The sequence below is a fragment of the Alligator mississippiensis genome, chromosome 7 (genome assembly GCF_030867095.1).
Source record: "Alligator mississippiensis isolate rAllMis1 chromosome 7, rAllMis1, whole genome shotgun sequence".
NCBI classification, from domain to species: Eukaryota; Metazoa; Chordata; order Crocodylia; family Alligatoridae; genus Alligator; species Alligator mississippiensis.
Window position 1 is genome coordinate 63,098,295 of NC_081830.1, and position 27,078 is coordinate 63,125,372.

Genomic DNA, 27,078 nt, shown 5'->3' on the forward strand with positions numbered 1-27,078 from the left:
GACATATTCCTTGCCTAGGCACTGGTGTTGAAGCTTGCCCTGGTAGCTGGCAGCCCCCAGGGGCAGGAAGCAGAGCAATTTCCTGCCCCCAGCTGACCGGAAGCAAATTTGCAAGTGGCAAATTAACTGCCAAATAGAAGACATTACTGTGCAGTAAGGGTCAGCATGTGTAGATGGTGATGCTTACTATGCAGTAATTGGCTCTACTGTTCAGTAAAGCATCTCATGTAGATGCGCCCATTGTTATCTGAGCAAATAACTTTTATCTATGCCTCATGCTTTATTTGACACCAGATAAGTTACATCACTACTTCTGGGGCCCAGGAGATAAATTGGCTGTAATCTACATATCAACAGTTCTTTATCCCAAGCTTTCTCATTATCAGCATGCCTGTCTCCCCGCACCTTTTGGCCCACCATTCACAATGGTATTTTAAATATGAAAAGCTAATTAGAAAAGCTTATATTTCTAGTTTTCCCACACAAGGCAAGGGAAAATATTCAGATCCCTCATGAAAAGGATGGGAGGTGGTTATATAAAGATCGCTGTGTAGTTTAGGAAAAATAGTACCCAGAGAGCCATAACAACAGAAAACTTACAATTGTTTGATATAGAGAACATTTACAACCAACTCGCTGTTCCCTGAGCAGTTCTACAATTAAAGCAGTCTTTCATCAAAGAGTATACAATGGTAGATTTGTCAGGTGTAGACAGAGGTGGAAATACAGTAGCATGACTGCTCTGATTCTAGTATAATAATCAGTGCTTTATATTTTCTTGGGATGGAGGAACCAATATGAATAAAATAGAATAAATTGCCTGTTTGTTCCATTGCTTGTTTGAAAATATGCTTTTGTTTTCTTTTGATTTTACGGTGGAATTACATTTTGCACTCCAATGCCTAGATGTTCCCAGTCCCAAAAGGACAAATCATGCTTGCTGAATTCATCCTTATCGAGGAATATATGAGTCTTGTATGAGTGGATAAAAGTGAATAAAAGCAAAACAGCATGAGGTAAATTCACCTCAGTGCAAGGCCCAGCAGATGGCCTATGAATCAATGAAGTTCAAAAATATTATTTCAGTGGTGCCTAGGCCTCATCCTAGTTCTTCTCTATATGAGGAATTTCTCCCTATGAGACAGAGTGGTTCTCACTGCATTTGCACCCTGTCTGAGAGTGGGAAGTCTGATCATTCTCACAAAGAAGCCTGTTCTGTGGGATTTCCAGATCCAGATGTTTGGGATAAATTTCAGATAAGCAGCCATATGTTTGAGTTCTTATCTTCACAGAGGAAAGAATTATCTAATGCCTCCATGTTTAATATCTATCTGCAATATTTTCGTATAATTAGTATTTCCAGTGTCTGAATTGGCAGATTGATAGTTTCATAGTTTACCTTGAAGCAATACAATTTTAAGCTTTATTAAAAAAAAAAAAAAAAAAAAAGCAAGAGCAGCTATATGCTGGCCATTACTCAGCAAAATCGCAGAATTTTAGACTCGAAAGTATCACTGATATAGTCTCACATCTAAAACCAGAGTAGTAGAAACTTAAACCGCAAGATGCTTGATGATGGACAGGGCACCTTACAAAACCTTTACTGCATAATGCAGTACAATCTTTTGCAAAATTATAGTCTGTGTATGGCATGAGGCCAAGACATAGCTAGAATGCAGACTAAGTTATCTTTCTCCTCTTGGAGACATTGTGTGTCCAGGTCAGAATGCAGGTCATTGACACAGTAGCTTGCAGATCGCATTGCAGAGGCATATGCTTCCAGCAGTCATTGGATAAACAGATTTCTGTTTCTCTTACGCTCAGCTTCTTTTTTGCTACATTAGATATATTTGACCCAAGAAGTATTTAAACTGGAGTAGCACAAAATTGAAAATTGTGTTATTAGTGATTAAAATGCATTTAACCCACTGCAGTTTATTCTCTTTGAATAGAATAGTATTGAAATTAGAATGTTATTAAAATTAGAATTAGTTCAGATGAATTAGAATAGCATTCCTAATGATGTCTTTAGTCTTACTTGTCTCACCATCAGCCCTACCTGGAAATTTGTTTCACATTTTTATTTTTCTGTAAATGGGCAAAATGACTTCACAGAAAGTTAGTAATGTATTTTATTTACTTTTTAAAATTAAACTTTCTGTTACAGGAGTCACCATCAAGATACTTTTCACTATTTTATACTTTATCCACTAGTGATTCTAGTAATGCTTTGGATCTATGTGTGGATCTCACTCTTTCCTGACTTTAGCTCATGCTATATTTATATATTCTTGATATGAGAGGTGTTTTGGTTTTCTGCTTATATTGGTTAAATTGCAGTAATTTGTGTTTTTCATGTTTTGCATACATGAACATTGGTATCTGCAGCTGCTCTCAGTAACACTAGCACACTAGCAGGTTGTTTCTTTGTATCTAAAAATAGTCAGGTTGTGATTCAGTTTCTTCCCTCAATAACTGAGAGCAGAATTGTCCTTAGTGGTTCTGAAAGGTGTGGCAATGATGGATGCTCAGTATAGAAATGATCTATTCCTGAACAAATACAGCTTACACAAGAATAGTGACATTTATAAGACATTACAGTTGATACTTGTTTGCAGCAATACCTGGTAAGAGTAACAACTTCTTATCTGCAGCATTTCCTCAAGGATTATTTTCATTGGAAATAGTAGCAGCCACTTAAGAGAAGCAGGGCATAACATGTTACTACTAACAGGCATTGATTGTACAACTACTGCTTTTTAGCAAAAGTACATGGTACTTTATATCTTTAAAATACTCTGAAATATATTCCAGTTCTTGGCATAGCAGAGATGTGTATTGCATCCTGCAGGAAGGTGCGCCCTGGCACTTGGATTGCTACAGGACATTGTCTTGCAAGAGGCCGGGCTGTGGTTTAGAAATGGAAGGATTTGAGAATCATTATGACCATGCTATTCTTTGTGACCATAATGTGTGAAGATAAAATAATTGTGTAGCAATCAGAGTTGTAACATCCTGAATCTCATGACCTCTGTAGTTCAGCTTCCTGTTTTAACATTGGCCGTTAATTATCACAATAATGGTAGTAGTTGTTACCAATCAAAGATTTGGCAAAGAGTCATTGATTTAATTGTTTCCAGCTTGAGGTAGTGAGATCAGTTATCCATATCCGGAATAGTCTCCTCACCCTTAATTGTCCCCTCCCCTTTATTTCTGTTCCAATGCCTGTTTTGCATTGCTTATTTTATGTGCAGTCTGATATGTTAACTCTTTCTTATGTTTGCTCTGGAGGTTCTACAACAGGAGTGTAGTGAATAGATACATAGAGGGTTGAATGAAACTAGCTGTTAAAATACTTTGAACATTTTAGTGTTAAGAGACCTTGTAATCACCTCAATCACCTATTGGAAAATTTGGTCCCAGGATATGATCTGGCAAACCCTTAATAAGTGGCATAGTAGGGGCTGCATGCTGTGGAGCCCATACCAGTGTGAGATGTGGGGCCCTCTGGGTACTCTACCACTGCATCAGGCATGCAGGCATGCAGGCACTCCTTATCACCCAGCGCACTTAGCAGATGGGCACTTCCAACCCCCTCACTAGACTGGGCATGTGTACACTTCCCATTCCCCTTCCCTTGCTGCCCAGTGAGCATGGGTGCACAAGCCCCACCTTCATCTCCTTTGCTCAGCTGCCCCGGCACTACAGGCTGTGCTGTGCTGCTGTGCTGCACCCCAGGCACCCCAGGTTTGAAGCCAGAGGGGTGGGGAGCTCGGAGACGCAGGGGGTGGTGGCTGCTGCTGCTACTAGAGCAGTAGAGAGAGTGGTTGGAGAGGTTGGACCTCAGGGGCTGTGAACTAATTCCTCACGGGCTGCCAGTTTCACAGCCCTGACTCAGGATATGTCTACACAGATGTCCAAAAGTGGTGACTGCAGCTATTATAGAGAGACCTGAGCTTGTTTTGAACTATTTAGTTTGGACATTTACAGCAACTTAGCCATGGCAGCACTAAGCCCAGTATGGGGTGGCTATTTTATTAACTCAGGTTCTTAGTTTTTAGAACCTGTTCTGGACCCTGGTCTGGTACAGTTATACAGTTATCAGTATATGAACTGCATAGTTCAATGCTAGCCACACAATCTGCAGTCACTTTTGGATGGAAATGCAGAAATACCCTTAAAGTACCAGCAAGGTTTACTTGATAGTATCTTTTATTTATCACACACCCTGCTGATTTACCTGCCTCTCCAGTGGGGAGAGGAGGGTGTGCTGCTGGAGAGCGGAGCGGTCCCTGGGCTGGGGAGGGGGGGTCTGCTGCTTTCCTCCATGGCAGTGGCAACCCCCACCTCCAGGTGGCACCCACATGCAGTCGTCCAGCTTGGGCTGTCTTAGGGGGCACTACAGCTGCAGAGGGAAGCACCGGGTCCCTGCACAGCTTAGGCAAACAGGCAGGCTCCAAGAGGGAAAAAAACCCCAAAGATCAGGCTCACCTCTTTTCTTGGGCAGAGTCTGTTTTCCCAGGCTGCTGTCAGGCTGCCTTTAGGGCTTCCTGCAGAGCCATGGGGCTGCACGGAGCTCGGTGCTTTGCTCCGCAGCTGTAGAGGCAGCAAACTAAAACTCGTCCTCGGACTTTTAGTTTGGTGCTTCCCAAGTCTTTTAAGGTGCATTATGCTGCCAAATTTCCTACAGCGGCTGGAATTAATGAGCAATATGCTGCCGAGGTGTGGAAATACCGACACTGCTGAAGCGGTGTAAAAGCATTTAGCTTGCTTTAAGGTGTCGTGCACATGCCTCTCGTTTCATTTACACATGGCCCAAGACTTTTGTTCATTGTGTCTTCCAGTTCACCTGTAACATTTTACATTTTAGTTGTGGCAAGGCTACAGTTCTTACTTACCCTTTTTTCCCCTTGTCTAGCTCAAAATAAGATAAAACAGAATCCGGACCAATTCAAAACAAAAGAGCTATTAAAAGTCTGAATTTTGTGCTCAAAATGAGCTGTTCTTTCTCTCTCACTTGTGTTAGATATATTGAAGGAAGAACTTCGATTCCTGAAAAGAAAACATGTAAAATCCTGTCTTTGGGCTCATTCCTGAAGCTGATGCTCTCATCTCTGCAGCTTTTATTTCCCCTCACACACTAAATATATGGAAAATTGTGCTTCTAAAATGAGCTTATGATACATAGGTCCTTATTCTGAATGTTACTTTTTGTTTCATCAGCTCAGTTGGCGCTCACTCATGGAAAAGTTTTAATTTCTCACCAGCTCAATGATATTTTACATGAGAGCAGTCCTGGTCTTTTGATTATAGAAAGGTTTTTTTTTTTTTGTTGTTTTTTTTTTTTAGCATAGTATATTCTTACTCTGTTATCTAGAAAGCAAGAAGTTATTTATAAAATTGAATAGAAAACGTTACAACCAAGTAAGATTTTATATTCTGATATTATTAGGGTGGCTAGCTATTTACTATTAACATCCTGATGTGGCTTCTCATATGGCAGTGACTGGACGTTATGAATTGAATGCTGTTTGGTTGAATGCTGCAGTCAGACATTTGGAATCCTGTTGTGTCTGTAAAGAATCAAGTAAAGTATGTGGCTCAAGAAATTAGCAATGGTTTATGAAACTATATATTCCTTGATCAGCAGTTCAAATATAGTCCAGGATAGGAGTTTATTACCCTTAAAAGACCATTATGGTGGTCATCCAGTTTCTAGTGTAGAAATTCACCTATATTTGGGGGCACTAATTTTGACAGTTTCAGTAGAGCAACAAGGGGCTAAATGGTCACAGATTTTCTTTTTTGTGTTGCAAAAAGAAAAACGATTCTGTCTCCAGAGGTGTCAGTCTGGTACATTTCATTATTATCCAGTGACTTGAAAAAAATAAAACCTTTCTACCTGTTTTTTTGCCCCTGTGACTCAGATCCTTTGCCCTTCCCTTCCAGGGAACCAGGCAAGGCCTGATTAATCTTCAGGTCTTTTTCATTATAAATCTCATGATCCACACCCCATTCAAAGACAAGTCTGTATGGGATAAAAAGTTGCTTTTGCTATTTACACGTTCTTTTATTCTGCTTTCTGTGGGCAAGAATCTGATGTCCTGTTAATTGACATACATTTTCACTACCATGGTCGAACTGCCATGGATTTTTTTTTCTTAATAAAGACTTCAGCAGTTAAGTTTGAATGATGACGCACCTGTGTTTTCAGAGTTTTGGTCCCAACTATTCCCCGCCATCCCGACTGGTCAGACATAGACATTCCTGTTGCCATCTTATTAAAGGGCCTATGCCTCTCCTGAATAGGGCAGTGGCAATTCACAAGATTCAGATTTTTCAGTGTGTGATGTGCAAAAATTTTACCCTTCATGCAGATGTATTTCCTTGTGGGGATGCTGCTATCTAGGAAGCTCCATGTTACGGCCCTTACATAGTGCTGGCTTTGTTTCTTGGTTAACCGCTGTGGAAAATATAACAAACACAATCTCTGCAAATAAACAGCTCTTGTACCAACAATGCAATTCCTTATTCGGGTGCACACAGCCACTTCCCCACCCCCATCTTGTTACAAAAAAAATAGTTTTAAGCAACTTCCGCTTGTGTTTGTTCCCCTTTTTAGCAGTGCCTTTGCTATCCAAAAATGGGCAAACGTATCTTGCAGTAAACACCCATTTTTCCTTTCTTTCGAGTAAGTTCCTATATGCGGGCCAGTCCTGAAAGCAAATGAGAAAGATTGCTTTATCATTCTCATCACCTTACTGTTGGGAGAAATCTCCCACCCATCTCTTTTTTTAATTCACAGACAAAACAGTGGACATCCTACTCTTTTACAGCTTTCTGTTTTTACGATAAAATCTACTAGCCCCATAATTGTGAGCATTACAAAATAAGTTGGCCCAGTAGCACTGGTGCCATTTCTATCAAAGTCTTTTAAAAGAATCAAGTAATAATTTATTTATCTTGAGCTGAAGCTGCATTTTTATATTTAAGGTTCTACAGCGACTTTGGAACCAAGAGTAAAAATACAAATTGGAAGACTAGCTGATATCTCCTGAATTATATTTACCCTGCCCTGGCATAGACAGAAATAGATATTATCTTTATTTGCATAATTCAGCTAACTGTGAATCTTTTGTTCTTTTCTTATTTTATTACCATTTTACTTTATGGAGCAAGCAGGCATGACTAAACCCTTGGTGTAAATACTGAAAGATTATGTGTTTACATCATCAGTGTTCATTAGATATAGCTTAATTAGTCAGTGTAGACATCTGTCCTATAGCTTTGTCTTTGTAAAATATTGATCCACAAAACTGGCATTAAAACCTGGAAAGCACTTAGCATAGGAAATCACACTCGGGTCATGTACAAAACTTTCAGCAGACAGCCTCTTAGTCAATCTATTGACTGCATGGCTCAGTAAAGCATCTCCCATTTATCGCTACAACTTTTAATACAGCAATCAAAAAAGGAAAGCTTGTAACAAGGCCTTCTGCAATATTCTCCAGCTATTTCAGAATAGAAGTATTTTTAATGATTTTGAATCTGGCATTGATCTAAGACATGCAATTATCTCAGAAACTCAGATTCTTAAAAAGTATACTGTATTGTTTATTATTATATGAGGAAACTAAAAAACAAAGCAAATTGCCATACGGTAACCCTAAAGACAAAATTCTGTTTTCATCCTCAGTTGGTCCATTGTAGACAATACTATAGGAACTGAGAGCAGAATCTAGCTCTTAGTTGGTTCATCTACTCGAGATGTTCTGTCGCTGCAGCAATGAGCTACGGCGACGTAACGTCAGCGGGCACTGCTGATGCCACTGCTACTGCATAACAGCAACGAGCTACTGCACAGTAAGGACAGAAATGACCCGTGCACCACTAAAGTACTTGGGACTTGTTAAAGTATTAAATGACTTGCAGTAACAACTGCGCAGTGGGGCGCGCATGTAGATGCATCCAGGTTTAATCCCAGTCACTATGTTGTTGTGACTTGTATATTTCAAAAATGGGTGGAGCTATACCACATTTTCATCCCCACGTTCAACTGTCATTGTTACATGGAGCTGGCTGTGTATATTACAAAAAAATATGGCTGTTGTGGTCCATTTGCAACCAATGCCGTACAAAGAAGAATGTGTGACACAAGCAGTGTGGTTTAACTAGACTTACTGTCCCAAATATTAGAATCCTTACCTCATTTATCCAGCTTCTTTAAGAGGTGTTTGCTCCTAATCTGTTTCTGATTCCTGTTTATCAGGGACCTAGATCTCCTTTTAACCAATTACCTTAACTGGGCACTTGCCAGTTTACAGCAAAAATAACTTTATAATCTAACCTATTCACCAAGTTCCTGGGATGCTGGGAGGAAAGTGAAGAATACCAAGGCCAATTTTAAACTGATGGGAAAGAAATTCTTTCCCAACACTTTCTGCTGTTTTGAAGATGCTTGAAAGTGAACATCTCTGGCTTATTGTCACATAGGCCTTAGATGTGACACTTCGTAATCCTCCTAAGCTATTACAAAATATTGTGCCATTCTGTAGTGTGGAGCCTTTATGATGAAACCAGAGTATATTGAGCAATCATTGGGAAAATGTGTCATTGTAACCAATTTTAAAATCTGAATGTTTAAAATTTATTGATTGATTTCTCTCTCACACTCTGTTTCAGTAGATAGATAAATAGACAGTAGGGCTGTGTGAAGCTTCAGTCACGGATTCAATTTGGCAGAGATTTGGCCCGATTAGGCCGCCAGATCTCTGAATCTGAATTGAACCAGGAGACCCTTTAATCTCTCTGAATCGATTTGGAGTGATTTAATGATTTGGACATAGACACAGCTTTAAATATTTTTCCTACGTACCAGCTACTTGATTTTTACCACAGCTATGCCTGGGGATTGAAAGATTGTTTATTATGTTTATTATGTTTTAACATTAGCACACACTTGCCCGTTTTCTTTCTTGATATGTTAACATTCACTTATCTGTGAAACTTAAAAAAAATCTTTCCTAATCTCAGTTGTGTATGATTTAATCTGTTTAAAGGGACTACTTACTCCCCATTACTTGTATTTCTGATTTTCTTTTTCCCTCCACTAAAATATGAATCTAGGTCTAGACAGATCTACTGCATATTAATTTTTAATTAGATATAGAGTTATTGTTTAGCATAGATATCTTTCTCTCTCTTTCTCTCTGATTTTCCATATACTGTTTTTCTCTCAGTCTAATATTTTTCCTGAGTTATTTGGCTAACAGATAAGTACAGTTTATTAGAAAAAATATGAATGGGAGTTATTTCTGTTATGCTATTTATTACTTCTTTCCCTCCTCCATATTTTCTTCCATAATTATATTGACATTTATTTTTCTTTCCTTCATATGCTTACCTCTCATATTTACCCAACTATTTTTAATGATAAAATGTTAACCCTATAATTTTGAACCTGTTCTGTATCTAAGATTTCTTCCAGCTCTTTCAATTTATTCCTGTACATGTCAGTAGTCTACATGTAGCCAGGTCCAAATGCATGTTTAGGCACCCACTTGTTTTCTTTTTTTTTTTTTTTTTTGGATTCATCTCTCTTTCTCAACAAGCACAATACATATACTTCACAGTTTAAAAGATTATCTGTTTGACTGATTGATTTCACCTCATCTTCTTTTATTTTTCCAAATCCTAAACAGTTTCTTTAGTACTGTGCTTGAGATCTTCTCAGATTTGTTGATTTTATAAAAAAGTCCCCTAAATGTTATTTAGCATCTGTCAGCCCCTTTGTTGTGGATGTATTTCAGTAAGAGAAGCTCTATTCTTATCTACTTACTTCTTCCTTCAATTTTAATAGCATTAGATACTCTTCAGATATGTCAGGAATGATTTGATTTAGGAAGCTGTGCACTGCATTCTAAACTTGGGATAACTATTTCCTCTTACCTGTAGAGCACATTAGGATCCTTTCAGATTAAAGGTATCATGCATGCAATATATAACAGTAAAGATATCCCATTTGTGAATCACTTTCTACAACTATTCTCCAATACTTTTAGATGCTCCTAGTTACAGTAGATTGCATGATAAGATTATTGTGTAATCCTGTAGTAATAGAGTACTTCCACAATTGTACTATAATTATAATCTAACTTAATTCTAGGGTAATTGAAATTTTTATATTTAAGCTTATATCTTAATTTATGCTAGATCTTATTTCAGGGCCTCATTGGTGTATTGTAATGTTTTATGATCTGGTCTGTTAGCTTGCTCCAAAAATCTGTCATTTTGGGGATTTTTTTGTTTTCCCAAATATTCAGGAAGAAAGATATGGTTTAAACAGCTTTATAACAACTTTATAAACTTAGGTCAGTGGGGAACTATTATACAGGACAAGTCATGATTCCTTCCTTAATCATGTTCACTTAATGGAGGGCTGCTGTCTCCCCCAATCCTTCCTACAAAGTTTTCTAGCCCATCAAAGATGCACCAACTCCCTCCCCACCTCGTATGAAGGCTAAGAGTGGGAACAGTAAGGTGTTTGCTTTCTGTATCAGACATTTTGAGGCCCAACCCTAATCCTTGGTTTCATTAAGAGATGCCTTCCCACAAGCCTATCTCCAGTCTATCAAGAAACTGGTCTGTATGGAATAAGTATCTGCACCAGAGTCCTACCACCCACAAAGAGCACGTATGCACGTGCCCAATGCCTGCTCCAATGTGTTCTAATTAGAATGCATCAGAGCAGACTCACTGGACCTAATTAATACGCTCTAGCAGCCGCAGCATCATGTGTATTCAGTCTCCCCCCTCCCCCCCCCCATTTTCAAAATGGTGGCAGGAGCATTTTAACTACAGGTCCTTGAATGAGCTTTAGTTAAAGCCCCCCCGCTGCCATTTTGATGTTCGGGACACTGAATGCATGAGATATTTTGGGAGTTTTAATTGGAGTGGCTCCCGAGAGCTGCTCTAATTAAAGTGACTTCCTCCCCTTCTACCCTGGAGCATGTGTAAAGACACCCTATGTTGTGACATGCCTACTGTGGAGGAGGTAAAGAAACCATCCCTTTCAGGCAGTCTGGTATTGAAGTAAATGTTCCTTCCCAGTCCAAGGGCAACTAGTTCCAGTCACAACAGACCAAGGAACAAAGTCCTATATCAAGCCCACAAAGGTGAAAGGAAGCTGTTAATATGGGCATAAGAGGTGGTTTACGCTAAACAAGCAGAGTTTACATAATCACCCCCACATATCCAGGAGCCAGTGGTTTCCCTGAGTCCCAAGAACCTGCCCTTTGTTTTCTTCTTCTTCTCATTTAATGTCTCTATTTTAAACCTACAAGTGAGGGGGGCTCATGAAGGAGCCCCTGTGCTTTTCCCACTAATCCAGATAAGTTTCCCCCCTATTTTTTGGTGCTGCAGAGATGCATTATTAGATTTCTGTTATCCTTTTTGCATTGATCTAAGCTGTGCCAGTTGCACTATGTACAGTATAGTATAGCATAACAACCTTTTATTTATTTTTGTATTTTCTTGTCTCTAATCCGTAGCAGCACACTTCCTTCCGTTCTGTTTTTGTTTATCCCTTCTATAAACTTTGTGCTCTAAAGTTTTCATATGCCAGTCAGAGACCCTTTTTAGCTCAGCTCAGCCCAATTAGTTCTTATCTCTCTTTTAGCACTTGCACTTCCAGTTCTGCATTTTTGTTCTAATGGTTTGCTCTGCTCTCTCTTTTCTCTTTTGCAAACACTTTTTTTTCTTCCAGAAATGACTAAGCTTCCTGTTATTCTACTCTGTCAGTTTTTCCCCAATATTCTTTTTGTGTTAAGTAATATTTATTTGCCAGCAGCTTCCTTTGGAATTTTCCTCTTCTACCTCCTTTGTATTCCTGCGTTCCCTTTCACCAGTTATTTTTTATTCAAGTCCACTCCTATGTCAGTCTTTTAAACTTATGTCCTAGAGTTTTTTTTAAGCCATCCCCAGAACAGCTGCAACTAGTTTTCTCATAAATTTGCTGTTGTAGAAAGGCCTGTTAGACAGATAGGATGTAGAAAAACTCGGCTTTCAGTATCTTGGAGAGGTTCTTGATCTTTTATACGAATTATCAAAGATATTTAATTCTCACCATGTTTTCTGTATTTACTCTCTGTACATATTAAGTACATCGTCTTCTTGGGACTACTCATACGAGTAAAATAATTTTTGTATGCAATACTTTTCTGGACCAGACCCGAAAATGTAAATAAGTAATTCTGCTGTGCATTTGGAGCTTGCTGTTTTCAGTGCTAACAATTGTAGATCATAAAGGAAGTCTGTATCCTACTGGATTGCATTTTTTTCTCTCCACCCATGTCATGCTAACTTTGTTAGATTTTACACAACCAGAAAACCTTTATATTTAGAAGAATCCGAGTTATAGTTACAGTAAAAAATCAGAATTAATTTTCTGAATCTTAGATCAGACCACCAAAGATTGAAAGTCAGGATGTATTGCTGTGAGTACTTATTTGAAAAAATCAGAATGAAACTATTCTTAGCACTCATAACAACATTGACCCTAAAGGAAAGTGCACTGTCCACTAGAAGTTATACTAAAATTCTTAGTTCTGCAGTTAATGCTGCTGCAGTTGAGATCAATGACAAAACTCCCATGCTTTAAACAGAATAACAATTGGGGAAAAGCTGCAAAAACAAAAGGATAATTAAGATATTGTTGATGATCTGTAGTGGTCAGGAAAATAGCAACATCCAAAAGTAGAATAAAATGCATAATTCAAACTGTGCGTCTCATTCTCACATTAGTAAAACTGTGTGAAACTCAGTCTGGTTGTCAGAGATTTATCTGCACCTTTTTCTTGGTTTGTCTTCACATGATTTTGTACCCCATAGTTTTCTTTTTTCTGCATCTTAACAAGCTCAGACCCTCAAACCAGTTTCAACCTGGTTTGCATCAAATCGAGGTACAATACCATGGTTTTGATGTGTAGTTTTGTAGTAGGATCAGAAATAGACCCAAATTCCCTCAAAACTGGGACTAGACTGATTGTTTGCAAAACTTTTAGAAACTTTTCAGTGAACCAAGATCACAGTTTCTTCCTGGTGGGGGGACTGAATGGGGACTGGGCTGCGGCTGGGAGTGGGGTGGGCTTAGCTGCTGCCTGTGCAGGGCTGGCAGTTGCAGTGGCACCACTGGGAGGGATGACTGCAGGGAATTTTGGGGTGGCTCTAGATCCCAAGCCCCCCTGCTGCCACCCCTGCTGACAGGGCATGTGGCAGGGCAAGGAGCTGCTCTGGAGCCAGGCTGGGATCTTGTGGTGACAGCATGGTCCAGAGCCAGAGCAGGTCTGCGATCTGCAGTCTGAATGCCCCAGTTCAAGATAACTGCATTGGGGAGAGGTAAAACTCAAGCAGCAGGGAAAGAAGGAGTAGGGAACTGGTGGGTAGAAAACCACACATAAGAAAACCAGTGCGAGTTGGAAGAGATGAGAGTAAGATAAAATGCAAAGGCTTTAAAGACACGTAAATATATATATATAAGATTTTTTTTCATATTTCCTAACATTACTTTTGCATGAGCAGAGAAAGGTACTTGGCCTTGTTTAGTCAGGCAGAAGGCAAGGCAGAGTGGGTCCTTATGAACAGCTTATCCCTCTGAATTAGGTGCCACTCTGCCCTGCCTTCTACATTTCCATGTAAGTTATTGCTGTGATTGCCCATGGATATTATGGCAGGGGAGATGGTCTTGGTAAGATGATACTTACAGATCAGAGCTTCTCACACATAATTATGATGAAAATAAAAATACTTGGTGGGAATTTATATAATAAGTAGCTAAAGCAACCTACAGCCAGAACCTGATAAATCATGTTTTAACATCTGAAAGCCATTTATCTGTGTATCTGTGTGTCTACTTTGCTGTTGCTGATTTGAATGGAAACATCTATCAGAAATGAGAGACACATTTGCAAACCCAAAGCAATTAATTTTAAATGTGGTTAGACTGAGATGTGATTGGAAGATGAGATGAGCACACATCTTGATTTAGAATTTTTTTTTTTCCCAGAACATGTAAAATTAAATATTGTTTCTTTTTGCTGTTTGGAACTTGCAGCTCACTTGAAGGCTTTTTTGTGGAATTGTCATATTTATTTTAAAATGTAATGGGGTGACAGGATGGTAACTGAATAGGGAGCTCATCAGTTATAGGTTGCCATTGTAAAACAAGGAGTGACTGAAAGTTGTTACTGTCTGATAGCTGTCTTATATGTGACCTGAACTGTTGGCCTCGAGCCAGTTCTTAGCTATCCGGTAGCAAAATTGCTTATACCCTTATTAGGAACATTTGTGGGCACTGAGAGAGAAGGTTAGGTACTGAACAGGGCAGGGAAAGTAGTGCTGTAGTGTAAAAGAGCTTTTTTTCCTCCATGCCTATACTAATAGGAGGCTATTTATGTTTTAGACCTGTTTTTCAAACATTTTCAATAATCCCTGAAATCACTTCTTGTTGTGCTTATCTTTGTTTTCATTTGCTTTAGAAGTATCATACATGTTCTCTCCTTGGGAAAACTGCCTGATTGTTAAGCACATGAATAGTCCAATTGACTTCAGAGGCTAAGTACAAACAGTCAACAAGCCTCAGGCTGAATTGATCCAGTCTTTGCAGGTTAGTCTAAACTGCAAAGATTGAACCAATAAGCAAATGAACAGACATTCGCTTGTGAATCAGGAAATGGAGCCACATGCCTGCTATGGCTCAAGCCAGAAGCTGAGGGGTGCTAGAGCACAGTTCCTTGGCACATAGTGAGTATGTGTTCACTTCCTCTTCCTCCTGCCTCCGAGGTCTCTGGGATTTGCAGTCCACAATCACAGCAGCAGGACTATAGAGGGCCGGGTTTGAATTATACTTTGACTCTTGAGGGTGAGGGGTCTGCAAAAAAAAAATTGGACTGACCATCATGATGCCCTGATAAAATCAGAACTCCCCCCCCCATTATGATTTTCAAATCTTACAGGGGGGCTTTTGTCTCTTATGTTTTTTTGGCTCAGCCCCTGCTCCCAAGCTCCCCTGTAATTTGAACCTTGCTGCAGGGTTGCTCACTACTTCCTCTTCCTGGTTCCAGGTGCCTCTGGGATTTGTAGTCCATAGTCACAGCCAGAAATAAATAATCCAGCAGGGCAGGACAGCACTGTACGTGGGGAAGGTGAATTTAACCCCTTCCCTGGCCCCACACCCCAGCTGGGTTTTGCCTGGGAGAGCCAGTGCGCTGGCCAGTGAGCCAGCCCTCGCTGCTCCAGCTAGGGAGCAGAGGTGCGGGGCCAGCCCTGCTTTCTGAAAGAGAAAGAACAGTCCAGCCTAGGGCTGGAATGGTGGGGGACTCTGATTTAACTTGAACCAAAAAAGGGGTCTAGGACAGAAGTTACATAAACTGGTTTGACCTAAATCAGTTGTCTGATACCACATTCAACCAGGTTTATTTTAAACCAGCTTCAGACAGTTTGAAACTTGTTTATGTGCACTGAATTTCTGTTCTGTTACAGGTTTAAACCAGTTTCTGATCATTTAAGCTAGTTTGTGTAGCTTCTGGCCCTAGCCAAAAAGGCTGTTCACTTAAAATTACATACAGTATATGATTGGTACCATGCTTAACTTGACCCTATATGTCTGTGGACTCCTAATAATGGAAGGGCAGTTTCATAGGCACAAACAGAAGAAACACTCTTTATCACATTTATAATTAATTGCTTTCATTTTGCAAATGTGCCTCTTGTTTCTAATACCTGTTTCCACTAAAATCAGCAACAGCAAATAACCCAAGTAAAACAGAAGTGTCTGGGACATAAATATACTGTAGGGGGCAGGGAGGGGGAGAATAAACAAGTTATTTTTGTGCATTAAGGATGACCATGCATAAATGACTCATGGCTCTGCTTTGCTGTGCCATGACTTATGACTTATGCAGTCATTCCCAGTGCATAAAAATAACTTGATTTCTTTTATGCCTCCCCTCCATGTCCCCCCGCCCCCATTTTGTGTTACATGTATCAGTAGATGGTGCTTTCAACTGAGCTATCACTGCCAAGTGAGAAACCAGACTTCATTGGTGCTGCAAGAAACTCTCCAAATCATCTAAGTTGTTCTATAAACTTCAGGAAAAGAACTGTATGGAGCACTGTTGTCCTATGGGAATCTAGCCCTCTCTTCTAGGTGACCAATTGTATGGCCTGCTCTCTAGAAGGAAATACCCCAAATCCTGGTTTTCAGCAAATGGCTTAAAATACTACATAATTATAGGGTCAGTTAGTTAGAGTAATATTACAAATTCATAAGTAAACCAGGTAACAGCTATTGAACGTATGCTCCCTTGAGTGGACATACTCTGGAGTTTATTCTACACAGCTGATATTCATCCACCCACTGCCAGCAATACATGCTAAAAGCTTATGTCTATATACATGTTATGTATACATTTTATTGTAGATGTATTTAAAGTATATCATGTTATTTAAGGGAAGAAAGGGAGTACAAAGTACTTAGCAGTTCTGAAAACCAGCCCATTTAGGATTGTACCTAAAAATATTGGTCTAATTCTCTAAGAATGGCCATCATCGTATTTAAAATATAGGTAGACCATTTAAATGAAAGCAAAACAATCTCATTTTAAAAATGTTTCTGCAGTTTAATACTAAATACTATATACAGAATTTTAAAAGTATATGATAGAATCCTATAGTAGACATAATTATCTACTAAATTAAATTCTACAGGTTAGTTTAAAATATTGCTTTCCTTTATGGAAAAGTCCTGTAGAATTTATTTGAGATAAAGCCATAGACACAAAAGATGTGTCTGTAGAAACTGGCTATGTTCATAAAAAGCTATAGAATTTAATTGAGAATCATTTCTACAGAATTTATAAACCTATCTATAGTATTTGATAGAAATATAATTGAATTTAAGAAGCATGGAAGAACATACTGCCATTTATTATGTCAGGCCATAGGTCCATCTTGCCCAGTATCCTGTGTCACAGAGTGGCAGAGTGGATATTGAAAGGGAGAGTGAACAGGTTTTCACTAGGATTTTTTTTCCAATGTTCCTTTCCCACTTACAGCCTCCAAGATTTAGGGTCTAGGACATTCTGATTTTGGAGGTCTTACCCCTGAGTCTCATGCTCAAAAGCTAATGATGCAACTTTCCTTAAAGAATGTGTCAATCCCTTTTTGAATCTGGCTAAATTGTCAGTTTCTGCAACATCTTGTGGTAATGAGTTCCACACTTTAATTACACACTGGGAAAAAAACCTTTGTTTTGTTAGTTTTAAAGCATACTTCCTACTAGTTTCATGTTGTTATCCCCTGGTTCTTGTATTGAGAGAGAGAGAAAATAATAAATCTACCTTTACTTTCTCTTCATCATTTAGTATTTTGTAAATCCTTATCATGCTCTCCCTCAAGTGTTTCTTTTCTGAACTGGATAGGCCTAACTTTAGCCTCTCCTTATATGAAAGTATCTCCATAGCGCTAATCATCCTTGTTGCCCTTCTCTGTACCTTCTCTAATTTTTCTGTATCTTTTCTGAGGTGTGGGGCCACAACTGGGCACATTATTCAAGATGTGGATGCAGCAGGGGGCATAATGATACTTTTTGTTTTGTTTACAATTTCAGTCTTAATAGTTTTTTTGTTTGCTTTAACATTTAATTTGCCTTTTTGATGGCTGCTGAGCACTGAGCTGATGTTTTAAGCTGTCCACAGTGACTCCTAGCTCCTTTTCCTGTGTGGTAACAGCTATTGCAGAGCTCATCATAGTGTAGGTATAGATTGGTTTTATTTTTGGCCATGTGCATCGCTTTACACTTATCTACAATTGCTCCTAGTGCCAGATCCTTTTGTAGTTCCTCACAGTCTGCCTTGGTCTTTACCACTTTTAATAATTTTACTGTTTTGAATATCTAACTTTTAAAATGAATATCTCTATAAAGTATACTTTATTATAATCTATATACAGTTCTGTCTAAATTAAATGATGTAGGTGCTTATAGCCTTTGGTAACATTTATGGAACAATGTTTCATTTCTATTGGCTTCCGTCCCTAGTAGATTCTAGAGGGTATTTTTATAAAGGAAGGCAATACATTAAACACCTCAGAATTTCTTATGTCAGTTAAACATGCTAGTTTTTGCAGTACTTCTCTTACACAGACGCATCTTTCTTTTTACGCCTGTTTTCTGTGTGGCTGGATAAGAGCATTTGCCTGTCCAATATTTCTAGCTAATCAATCTCAAATACGTGCAGGTGGACAGAGCCATTTTGGCTTGTTTGACTGCATGTGTATTTGAATGCAGACTTCAAATAGGGTCAGAAGGGAACACCTCCTTTTGACTATAAAAGGCAACAGTGCAAGTCCTTATAATTTATTTGTAAATATATAAATAGCTGCTCTCTCTGTGTATAGTAACCAAGAATGCTTTGGCTAGCAAGAAGCTGCCTCTACAGAGTCTGTTCTGGCTTATGCTGTTGCTGCTTCTACTTTTGCTGGCCAAGGAGAAGCTGCTGACTTGGCATCCTTTGCAATTCGTAATATTGCAAACACTCAAGACATGAATTATGGGTATCTTCTGGATCTTTACCAGAGCAAGTGGAAGCCCTCCTCTCTGTTGAAGGTAAGGAACAGAGCTAGCTAATGGATGTTGATAAGTGAATAGGGCTTGGTGAATATGACACTGAGAAAAAATTAAAGGACCACTCTCTCTAGAACACGGCCGCACAGAAGAAAAGAAGTTAACAACAACGTACCTTAGTTTTAGAAATATACCTTCCCCTAGAGAGTCTATTTTAATGTTAGTCTTGTTTGGGTATGTTGGATAAAATCCCAGTCACTTTCAAGTCAAGGGGAGTTACTGATACAGGCTCGGATATCACCCACGTTTTTACTTCTTCCATAGTTTACAATAAGTTGCTCAGTCTTTATTTCCTTCTAATTTTTCTCTTACAAGCAAGGTCTGTTTTGGTGGCTTATCACAAATAAAGCAACACTTCTCAAATAATCCCATTTAATTACTAAGAAGTGTTATTCTGTGATGAGCAAAGGTGGCAAGGTCTGACCCTGAAACAGGCTCTAACATACACAACCTTCTCTGTGTTGTGTAATAATTTCTGTCCCACCATTTCTCTGGTACCCCTCTGTCTAGCTCCTTCCCTTGCTGTGTTCATTTCTTGTTTTCTGCTTTTTCTCCATTGCTTCATCTGTTTTTGTTACTCTTATCTTCTCACTTTTATGCTCTTAGTCCTTCTCAGTCCTTCCTTTTTATTGATATTTCCCTGCAATTCCATTTTCTCTGTAATGTGCCTAGTTCAGTGGTTGTTTCTTGCAACATCCCCATCAATGTCATTCTTCCCTTTGCCCCAAATACACCTGGATCTAGTCGAATGTGTTTGCAAATGTGCAGTCTCCCAGGTTTCTTTAAAACACTGTCTATTATATCACCTCTGTTAGCTATGGTATCACCTCTATTAACTATTGCTGACTCTGTCTCTTCTGCACATGAAATCACTCCTGGCCAAACTCCTGACACCACATATACTGATGCTGCTACTGCTTTCCCTTTTTGCACGGTTGTCCAAATCATCTGGCCCCCATGGCCACATGTGGCTAGCCCCAATGAGTCCCACATGTGGCATGCATACAGAGCACTGTAGGCTGGTGTGGCCTGCGGGTCAAAGGGGCAGAACCGAGGGACAGATTATGAGGATTAACGTGGCAGATCTAGCCTATGGTCCATATGCTTGACACCCCTTCCTAATTGAATAGGGGGTGGAGGTGGCTGGGAGTGGGTGAGAGGAAAAAGGAGTAGCTACCTATAACTTGACACATTGCCCACAATGCCCCCTGAATGCAGGAAACAGGAAGAATTGCAGTATTACATATCAATGGCATTTTTTTTTTTATCGTAGCTAGTTCACAATCAGGGTGTGTGCCTTATCTCACAACATTTTCATTAAGTGCTAAATATCCTGTTGTGTTAAGTACTGTACATACTGAAAAGACAGTCCTTGCAAAATCCATGTTTTTAGATTCTGTACTGTACTTTGAATGGTTAAAAGTGTATCTTGTTCTATGAAGAACAGAAAAGAGTTGCATCCCCACAGAAAACTGTGCTAAGTGGCTACAGCTTTTAATTTTTCAGCTGAAAACCTTTGAAAATTCTTACGCATAGTATAGTTAGATAGCATTTTCCTTCAGTTTTCATAAATGAACGTATGCTGTAATTTAAATGTAAAAAACAAGTCTCATAAAAAATTTTCAGTAATGAGTAAAATCTCTTCCAGATTTAGATCACTATGCAGAATGTAAAATCCACTAGCATGTTCTTCATGCACATGCACAAAAGGGCTGAAACCAAAGATTCTACTTGCGTTTTATATTTTGATGTGCAGTGGAAAAAAACAAAAGGAGAACAGTGTTTGACCACACACAGCTTTCTTGTCCGATTTGCACATTTAAAGAGGAATGCGGGTCCAATTTTCTGGTTGCATAATCTTTTCCTTTTTATGATTGCCTTTGGATTTTGAGTTCAAAAGCAAAAAAGTAGACTGAATTAAAAGAAGTCAAGGACATACTTTATTAATTCTCATAGACAGCATTGTTTTTCCAAAATAACACCAAAATAAAAGAGTTCAGAAAAAACATTACATGCTTTTTCTGAAACTGCAGCAAAATGTGAATCTCTCAAAAAAAACACAACCACTTTACTTTTGATTTTTGGATTTTATGGGCTGTGCTCCATGATTAATCCTTATTTATGTACTCACGCTGCTCGTTTCATTGACTACAGTAGGACTATTTTTGTGAGTAAGGCTTACAGAATTTAACTTTTATTAGAACCTGTGAAGCTGAAGACTTCAGCACCTTAATATAGCAAGAACTTAGTTATTTAATGTCAGTACCTAATATGTGTGCACAAAATGGCAACAGTTCAATTAGATGACATACTTAGATTTGTAGCTTATTGGTCATTTAGACCTTTTCTCTGCTAGTGTACATTGAGAAGTGGTTTGTCTAGAGCAGAGGTTCCCAAACTTTTTCTTATTGTGTATCCCCTTCCAGATTTACCATGGGCCCACATACCCTACCAGCATAAATTTTATATTTTAACCCCTTAAATGCCAATTATTATAATGAAAATTAAATCTGTCATTATACCATTTCTCCTGTGTACCCCCAGGGGTATGCATATCACAGTTTGGGAAACTGTGGTCTGGAGTACTAAGTACAGTTTTACCCTTCAGGTGCAGATGCCCTCTGGCTTCCTGGAGTGGCTGCTGCATATGGACCAGCCAGGGATGTTGGCACGTAATGCAAATACCACAGAAATGCTGTAGAATCTATAACAATTGTTCCACATATCACTTATCTGCAGCTGAAATAGATAATGAAGTCCAAAAGTGGTTGTGTCTTCCCCGCCTCCGGCTTCCTTCCCCTCAACAGTCAGGTTCCCTTACCACTCTGCATTTACAAAACAAATCACTTGCTGTCACAGGAGTTGTTTCTGTTATGATACTTGTACATGCTTCAGTATTTAGTTTTGTGTCTAACTCCATGTAGAAGAGTCTAGATGCTATCAAGTGACTGAAGTCTGGTTTTCCTATGTCTGTGACAGAGTTAGTATATTATGTAGGTTTTGTTTTACTTTATTTCTTTTCAATTGGGTTCTCTTTGTACTTTCCTGAAGGATACATAAGACTGGCATGAATAAATTTAGTAAGTTTATTGTTCAGATAGTTGTGGTAAAAATCACTGAAAGCCCAAATGTTCCCAGTGATTTTATACAGGTCTTGCTGAAATCAGTGGTAGGAGGTGTGCATACTTTGCTTAATGTAAAATATGGTTAATTAACATCCATTGTCAATGTTCTTTTTTGGCATTTTTAAATTTAGAAACAAGCTCTAATGTTGTTTTTTTGAGAAGTAACAATCCACATTTTAGGGAAAAAGAAATACTATTGCTCCAGCACATCCACATTTTAGGAGACCCTATAGGAAAATTAATACAGTTTTACTGTCATTTGAATTAATAGAGAAACTTGAGTGATTATTTTTTAACTCTGTTAATTTGTCCTTTACACAGTTCAAGCAAGTGAATAACCCATAAAAGAATAAAGTTGCAGTTTGCTCCTAGGACAGTAACAGAAAGGATCAAAGGTACAGCAGAGAGAGAAATGCACAATCCAGTTTGTTTTGCAACATGCCTATGATATGCAGGCAATGTTCAGTATTCCACTGTTTGTCCCTCATGGTCTCTGAACTATCAGTGCTGTTCATTCAAGTGAGTAAATAAAAACACATGTAGAATCTGTTTCAGGCTACAAGGATAATGCTGAGCAAACTAGGTGTGTCATAAAATGCTGAAAGTAGTGCTGCATAATACTTAGGCCATAGCAGTAAGCACAGCTCCAAAAGATCTATAAATCTGAAATAGATCTAGCCAGTTAAGTGTTTCCTAAGATACTTATTGGTATATAATCTAGTCACCTGAGGTGATATCTGCAGCCCTCTATGGAAATCACTTGTAAGTTAATGGAAGCTATATTGGCTTTAAGGAAGTAAGGATTTCAATCCGACTGCTTAGAGATTTGTATCTTCTACTTCAAATGTAGTAGAATCGTTTCCTTCACTTATTGCAATTTCTAGATAGATAACTGTGTGTATAGACAAATGTACTTTCTAGATGCGTTAAAGATTTTACTGCTGCTTGAGCTCATGCATCAGCTGTTATAGTTTGTTATGAGTGAGTAGTCCTGTAGTGATACAACTAAGCCAAATCATTCTAACTTTGACCCTGAATCAAATGGGGTTAAAGTTGGGGGTAGTTTTGCTATGCACAATTGCTAAGCATGATTCAGATAGGCATGACAGTTATAGCCTAATACCTTATGTTGACATCCTTTGATATAGATGTTGATATCATGGGCGACTGGTGCTGCCTTAGTCAGAGGGGGCCCGTGCCCCCCCAGTGACCAGTCAGCACCGACCGGGGGGGGGCGGTTCCCTGTGGCTGATTGCACCAACTGGGAAGTGACCGCAGCGCTCCCAATCGCTGGCTGGCGCTTGCAGGGGGGACACTGGCGCTCCTGCCTGCCTCCCTGCCACTTGAGCAGGGAACGTGGCCCGACAGAGCATGCACCAGTGCTCTCAAGGGGTGCACGTGCACCCCCTGCACCTCACCACTGGTTGATATAGCTGTTATTTTTTCTGTACATTCAGGCATCTTTCTTTAGATAATTTCTATTTGGAAGGAATCTTTATTTGTTTGTTACTTCTTGGTTACCTTGGTTAAATATGAAGTCGCTTGTCTGAGATGATGGATAAATTAAAAAAAAATGGTAAAATACTTGTCATTGGTAGGCTGCTGGCCTCTCTCTCCAGTATCTTTCTTTAGAGCTTCCTATATTATTTAAACCTAAAACTCACACACAAGTTACTTCTGCATACTCCAGCATGTGCCCATAGCTGTCTTCTTTAGTTGAGAGTCTTCCATCTTTATAGGAGTTATCTGACCCCTTCATAGCTGTACCTAATAATTCCCTCCAACAAGCCCTAACAACTGCTTTTTCAAGAGGCTGTACCTCTACCCCACAAGTAGCCAGCTAGTAGGCCTGTGTGAATAGGGAAGTATTCAGTTCAGATTCCGATTCATCTCATTTGGAGGACAGAGATTCGATTCAGTGATTCGAATCGCTGTCCACATTTGATTCAGTTGAATCAGAATCAGCCAGGGAGAGGCAGGCACAGCTGGGTGGCCATGGTTCTGCCGTGGCTCCTCTGGCTGTGCCTGCCTCTCCTCAGGTAGGGGGAGCTGCAAGAGAAGCCCCCATGGCTGCCCTGCCCAGCCCCAGCCCCCACCTGGCTGGCCCCAGCCTAGTCCTGACACTTTAAAACAACAACAAGAACAAAAACCCCTGCACTCACTGGCTCTGGCAGCAGGGATCAGGGCCTCTGAGAGCTTGTGGCAGAGCCCCACCATGCAGTGCGAGGCAATGGGGTGCAGCAGGGATCGCTCCCCCTGCCTGGCACCCGCACAGCAGTTGCCCCATGGTGTGGATGCAGTGTGGCTCAGCAGGGTACCGCCTGCTGCCTGGGAGCTGGGGCTGAGTGGTGCTGGGCTCCAGGTGACTGCTGGAGCCGCTCCAGTTCCCAAACAGTGTGCGGTGTCCTGCCAAGCCTCACTGCACCTGTGCCATGGGGCAGCTGCTGCGTGGGTGCCAGGCGGGGGGCGGTGATCCCCTCTGCCCCCCCCCTGCCATGTGCTGCAGTGGAGGGGCTCTGCCATGAGTCCTCAGAGGCCCTGATTGCTGCTACTGCAGCTGGTGAGTGCAGGGCTTTTTATAAAGTGCCAGGAGACTGGGCCAGGTGGGGGATGGGCTTCTCCCATGGCTCCCCCGGCCTGGGGAGAGGGCAGGCACAGCCAGAGGAGCTGCGGGAGAACTCGCAGCTGCTTGGCTGTGCCTGCCTTTCCCCAGCCAGTCTGAATCTCTGAATCTTTTCCGAATCTATTCAGGGACTTTGGATTCGTTTTACACCTTTTTAATGGGTCTCCTAGTTTGATTTGGGTTTGGAGATTTGGCTGCTGAATCAGACTGAATCTCCTCCAAATCAAATTGGCAACTGAAGCTTTGCACGACCCTATCAGCCAGAAGTCCATCTCCCCAGGCTCTGGCTTGTCCTGCAGCCCTTGGCTGAAGTAAGTGCCATAGCTCACACAGGATTTATGCAGTAGTAACTAAAAAATAACTGCGTCGCCATGTGTAGACATGGCTAGGGAGCCCCAGTACAGAGTTTGCATCCTTTGTGGTAATCCTCTGCCCAACTGTGACTCAGGAGACGATCAGCAAGCCTGCTGCCTGGGAAACCACATAGGAGAGAGGGATTTTGGCTGTAGTGAAATACCCAAAGCTCCCTATAAGAAGAAGAAAGTTTCAGAGATAAAAAGAATAGAATATATTTACACACTGAGCCATCCGGAAGATTAGAGCTTTCTGACTTTTCCTCTGATACATAGTACTTGAAACTAATAATCACAAAATTAATTATTAACCAATTGCAGTCATTCATTACTGAAAATTTGAAGCATCTGCCTGTCTGGTTTTTATAGTTTATCAGCCCAGTTTCTTTTTTTGCTTTACCTTATAGTGTGTAATGTCTCTAAAGTATTACTTAAGTTTGCTGAGTTATAGCATGGTTTAGCTCTTTTCCACTAGAAAGACAGTAAAAGTCAAGTTCAACACCCAAGCAATCTTTCTTCCTTCAGTGTAAACTAGCACAGAGCTGGATTCTCAGGGTTTGGTTGTACCTTGAAGTCTAAATCCACATTGGTAGCAGAGAGGTGAAGACCTGCAGAGGAAGCCCAAGGAAGAAAACTTTAGACATAGAGACAAAGCCACCTTAGCACCTTCCAACACATAGGGGCAGGCCACATTACTGCCCTTCCATATCACAATCACTGTGCATGATTCTCACCAAGGGCCTTTCTACTCAGAGGAGCCATTGTGACTGCAGGGTGCCTAGCAGAGCCGGCTGGGATTTTTTAACCAAACTCTTTTTTCTTGAAAAGATATTGATTCATCAAACCAAATATTGATTCATCATTCTCCTTTTTGGAGCATTTAGGTGCAGTGAAACTTTCACAGGTGAATGCTTTCTTTCTGGAGAGAGAAACAGATACAGCTGTCTACCCCTAAATAACTAGAGCAGTCACATGTAATGTAGAAGACCAAAGTTCAAGTCCTTGCTCTGCGTGCAGAAGCATCCTAATCATGATAGTCTGTCTCTGTGTCTTTCTAGACCAGTGACTGTTACATAGCAGAACACCTCCAAGAAGAGGGAGTCTGAGACAATCAGCATCCTGGGCCTCTTTCCCCTAGTGATGAGCCTGCTCTGGAGTTGGACAGAATTTAAGGGGCAAATTGGGCCTCTAATTATACCCATGGATGCAACTGAGAAATTAGCCCAATTGGGCAAATTTCCAGCATGGATGTCTATTAAATGTAGTGTTTGAGGGGTTGATTGTACTGGACTTTGTCATTGTTCTGCTGTCTCACAGGTCAACAGGTTCTAGCTGACTTGCTGGGATTTTCCACCTTTTTAATTTAAAACAAAATAGATGCTATCTGCCCAACAAAATCAGTTTGCAGCACAACACTGGAAACATAGACAGACTTTGACACTGTCAAATTCAGTAAACAGCTCTCAGAAATAGCAGATTTTTTTTAGGCTAAATGTTGTGGTCCTTATGTTAGGCAGCACTTGCTCATACAGTTTGACCTCTTAGCTTCAAGGGAACTTCTTGAGGAAGCGCTCACCCTGAGCACTGTGTTGTCCATAAAGTATTGCCATTGTTGGAGGACTAGTATGGTCCTTCATCACCAGAGCTGATGGGGACAAGGGAGAGAAGTCGGGGGCAGGGGATGGGAGGAGTAAGAGCCCAAAATAATATTCCGTCATTGACAAATTATTTTGTCAGCCAAGCAAATAAATTTTATCCCTGGGTTTTTGTCTTGTGAGTCAAAGGACCGGCAAGCGTTCCTGGCTGCTCTGCTGGACAGCACCCAGAGAGGATTGTGCTCTGCACAATCTCAGGTTAAGTCTAAAAATAGTAAAAAAACCAGCAGTTTTAAGACTGGGTTGTTTTGAAATCCATTTCTTCAGCAAAAAGTGGTACAGAAACTGCTTAACAATAAGCAGCAAAAAGAAAGGCAGCTGTTTCCAGCTAAAAGTATTTCTCCTTAATAATGAAAAGGTCACTTACCTTACCTTACTTTGAGGAAGTGGTGTCTCAGTAGCATATACTGTGGTTTAATCCCCTGAAAAAAGTACTGCAGAATAAGCATGTGCATCATGCTTCCAGTGAGTTCTAAGTTATTGTCTTGGCTTTTTTGTCTCTTTGAGCAGCAGTTGAAAGTGACTTAAACTGTTTAAAACAGAAAGCAGACATAACACAAACACAGTACGCGTTTATCTGCAACGAATGCATACAGCTTTAAAATAAAAAAAGCATTGTTGATATCTCATTTTTAGGTTAAAC

The 27,078-nt window shown here is 40.0% G+C and overlaps 1 protein-coding gene across 16 annotated transcripts in view; it reads left to right on the top strand.

Annotated features, from left to right (window-relative positions):
• Window positions 1–27,078, top strand: part of MBNL1 (muscleblind like splicing regulator 1) — a 210,398-nt gene that overhangs the window by 72,251 nt on the left and 111,069 nt on the right. Inside the window, exon 1 of one of the 16 annotated variants that reach the window (XM_059731044.1) lies at window positions 18,642–18,661. The exons of the other annotated variants lie outside the window; for them this stretch is intronic. The gene's annotated coding sequence lies outside the window, so the exon portion shown is untranslated. Of the gene's footprint in view, window positions 1–18,641; window positions 18,662–27,078 lie in introns of those variants that run through there. 16 annotated transcript variants of the gene reach the window in all.